Consider the following 4,281-nt stretch of genomic DNA (forward strand, 5'->3'; position numbering starts at 1 on the left):
CTTCCTACACCTCTCTACTGGCAGTTTGTCCCACTATTCTTGTGCAAACTGCTCCAGTTCTCCCAGATTTGAAGGGTGTCTTCTCCCAACTGCTGTTTTCAGATTTCCCCACAGGTGTTCAATGGGATTTAGATCCGGACTCATTGCTGGCCACTTGAGAACAAACAATCCAGCGTTTTGTCTTGAACCATTCCTGGGTGCTGCTTGAAGTATTTTTGGGGGCATAGTCCTGCTGCAAGACCCATGACCTTCGTTGGAGACCCAGCTTTCTGACAATGGGATGAACATTGTGCTCCAAAATGCCTTGGTAATCTCCTGATTTCATGATGCCATGCACACATTCAAGGCACCCAGTGCCAGAGGCAGCACAGCAACCCCAAAACATCACTGAACGTCCTCCATGTTTGACTGCAGGGAAGGTGTTGTTTTCTTTGAAAGCTTCATTTTGTTTTCTGTTAACATAGAGATGATGTGCTTTACCACAAAGCTCTAATTTGATCTCATCTGTCCACATGACATTCTCCCAGAAGGATTTAGGCTTGTTCAGGTTCGTTTTGGAAAACTCCAGTCAGGCTTTCTTATGTCAATCTCTCAGCAGCAGTGGGGTCTTCATGGGTCTCCATTCATTGAGTTGGTGACGAATGGTGTGAGTTGACACTGTCGTACCTTGTGTCTGAAGGTCAGTTTGAATCTGTTTGGCAGTTGATATAGGTGCTTTCTCCAACATTGAAACAATCCTTCACTGCAATCTTCGATCAGGTTTTCTCTTGCGGTCACGTCCAGGGAGGTTGGCTACTCTATTCCTGATAACATTGTGTACGGTGGACACAGGAACATCAAGGTCTCTGGAGATGGACTTGTAGCCTTCAGATTGCCCATGCTTGGCTACAATCTTGTGTCTGACCTGCTCAGACAATTTTCTGTTTTTTGTTCTTTTCTGGTTTTCGAGAAGCACCGAGTCTAACAACACCTCCCCCCCCCCCTGCCCCCAACGTGGTATAGGCTCAATAAAGCTCCGAATGTTCCCTCCACGGTGCACACGAAAAACGTGACCGACCGTCACGATGCCAGCACCAGACAGAGGGGGAGAGTGAGAGGGATTACGTCTGTGGTTGTTGCGTGGGCTAAGCCCAATCGGCCAATGTGCTGGGTTCCGTCAGCTTGTCGGTGTTGTGACTAATGGAGCCCATTGCACGGCCGGCTGAATGAATGTAAAAAAAAAAAAAAAAAACGTGAAAAATCACAAGGGTCAATTCCACACTGGGGAATTAATCTTAAGCCCTGTCTAGTTAACACAAGAACCACGCCCCTTATGGAGACATGCAAACACTCTTCACCTGACAGGTTCCCTACTTATGAGATCAAGGTTCTTCTTCTTCGCCTCCATGCTTCATTGCTCCTAGTAAAACCTATACGATCCTAACTCCATTATGGCAATTCATCACCTACCCCCACAAACGTAACGGTATTCAACCCCCTGCGTCAATAATTTGTAGACACTCCAATGGCAGCGATTACAGGTTTGTGTCTTCTTGGGTATTTCTCTATCAGCTCTGCACATCAGGATTTGGGGGTTTCGCCCATTCCCTGATAAAGGTCCTTCTTGCCCAGTTGCTCAGTTTGGTCGGACGGCCAGCTCCAGGAAGAGTATGGGTAGTTCCATAATCTACCAGAAGGATGCATACTGCACCCTTCCTCATCGCGCTCAGTAGTCTGTAAAGACAGGATCCAACCTTTCACGGTACCATTTTGTTGCTTTTATCTAAATCCTGTAACATATTATCTTGTGGTGCACTTGCAAAACCATTATTTAAGCTGGAGTGCAACATGACTTATTTGTGGTGCCTGGCAAATTCTGCCGCATGATCCTGCAAGCTCTGATTCGAAGAGAAGAGAACGTTTCTGACCTTTTGCCTCCGAGTGACGACATATTGTAAAAGACAATATTGTCTCTTTCTGTTTCTAAAAGAGCCAATATTATCCCTTTCTCAAAATTGAGCACAGAAAATTAACATGCCTTGTGTTTAATGATCGCATTGAGTTATTTATTTTAATTGGAATAGATTGATATCCGTCATATTTAGCTGTCATGTAATGCCCCTCTGGAATGCATAACAGCATTCAGGAGATGTACATCTATATCTTTTTGTATATCTGCACTATTCCGGAGTGTCTAATCTTCCAAAAGGTTGAAGAGGGTGTGAAGAGACAAGCACCTCGGCCTATCTTTATTCGCAGACTAATTAGGCACGATGAAGACTCGGTCAAGCACGCTACGTGACAACAACTTCAAGCTCTATGAGCAAGTCTTGGTGCCTCTGTTTGGGAATAATTGATTGGTAAATGCCCTTTAATCATCACCAGGGAAATAATCAACTCCACGGAGGTTTCGTGAATGGAATATATTTTTCAAAAGTTATTCACGGCGTGTTACGTATCATTGTTATGGTGTAGGGAGGTGGTGAAATTTGAGTGATCGCTCATTAAAAAGGGTTTTGTAAATGATTTTTAATATGCTAATTGTCCTCTCTCTCTCTTTCTCTCTTTCTCTCTCTTTCTCTCTCTTTTTCTCTCTCTCGTTTTTCCTTTTTCAGTTTTATTTCAACATCACAAAGGACAAACTCGGGAGAAGTTGAACACATGCTCATTGTGTCCTGAGGATTTTGCACACTCGTCCACATTGAGACAAAATTTGTGAAGAATCAGCACAAGCGTTGTAAAGATTTTGTGGTTATCAGCATCAAGTCAAAAGGATCAAATGGAGATGGACACATCAAGTTGTGGGAGGACTGCGTTGCACCTGCTGAAACCCGCGAATGAAGATAACAACCAACGAGGGAAGTTGTACAAGTGTTATGTGTGTTCAAAGGTTTTTAATCAGTTATCAAACTTAAATAGACACAACCTAATTCACACAGGGGAGAAGCCGTACAAGTGTTCCGTGTGTTCTCAGGTTTTTAGTCGTCCAGTAGCCTTAAATAAACACAGACACATTCACATTGGGGGGAAGCCATACAAGTGTGCTGTGTGTTCTGAATATTTTCGTCATTCATCAAGCTTAAATCGCCACAACCTAATTCACACGGGGGAGAAGCCATACAAGTGTGCTGTGTGTTCAAAGGTTTTTCGTCATTCATCAAGCTTAAATAGCCACAACCTAATTCACACGGTGGAGAAGCCATACAAGTGTGCTATGTGTTCAAAGGTTTTTCGTCATTCATCAAGCTTAAATAGCCACAACCTAATTCACACGGTGGAGAGGCCATACAAGTGTGCTATGTGTTCAAAGGTTTTTCGTCATTCATCAAGCTTAAATATCCACAACCGAATTCACACAGGGGAGAAGCCATACAAGTGTGCTGTGTGTTCGAAGGTTTTTAATCATTTATCAAATTTAAATACACACAAACTAATTCACACGGGGGAGAAGCCATACAAGTGTGCTGTGTGTTCAAAGGTTTTTCGTCATTCATCAAGCTTAAATAAACACAAACTAATTCACACGGGGGAGAAACCGTAGAAGTGTTCTGTGTGTTCTCAGGTTTTTAGTCGTCCAGTAGCCTTAAATCAACACAGACACATTCACATTGGGGACAACCCATACAAGTGTGCTGTGTGTTTGAAGGTTTTTAATCAGTTATCAAATTTAAATAAACACAAACTAATTCACATGGGGGAGAAGACACCGCACAGGAGAAACTCACCCACATGTGGAGATAGCAGCCAACAACACAAACATACACACCTATACATGCATTTTGGACACGCACACAATCGCACAAACACGAAGGTGGATACTTTGAGACCTGGGTTGCACCTTCTGAAACATGTGTAAGGGATTTCATTCGAAACTCAGGCTAATTGGGGGCAATATGACCCATTTGCCTCCCTAGCGTCTGACTGTCTGGTTTTGGGAAGCTGTTGACAAAATCTTTGTTTGCCCTTGCATCAACATTCTTTTTTTATGAGCAGCTCCCCGCCTGCTGAGCCTTTCTCCTTGCTACAATCTTTGAAACTGGGGAAATGTTTTGAGTGCCTTGTCCTTTGAAGAAAAGTATATGAAGCAGAATACAAATTGTGATTCCTTGAGATGTTGTTGGTGGCTGGCTGTGTGAAGACCAAAAGGTGCTACTAGCTTGTGCACCCATATATCTACCATGCATGTTATCCTTATCCCTCAATAAACCTTGCACAGTGTCTGAGTTGAGGTGCTTATTCCAGAACCGAAGGGATTAGGGAATCCATGACACATGCATATGGAGATAACAAGCAACGGGAGAA

At 43.3% G+C, this 4,281-nt stretch overlaps 1 pseudogene; it reads left to right on the plus strand.

Moving 5' to 3' along the window:
* The first annotated feature begins 2,758 nt into the window (after positions 1 to 2,758).
* LOC137433209 (uncharacterized) lies at positions 2,759 to 3,835 on the plus strand (annotated as a pseudogene).
* The last annotated feature ends 446 nt before the right edge of the window (positions 3,836 to 4,281 follow it).

The sequence above is a fragment of the Myxine glutinosa genome, chromosome 8, assembly GCF_964187855.1.
Source record: "Myxine glutinosa chromosome 8, kmMyxGlut1.1, whole genome shotgun sequence".
Lineage (NCBI taxonomy): Eukaryota > Metazoa > Chordata > Myxini > Myxiniformes > Myxinidae > Myxine > Myxine glutinosa.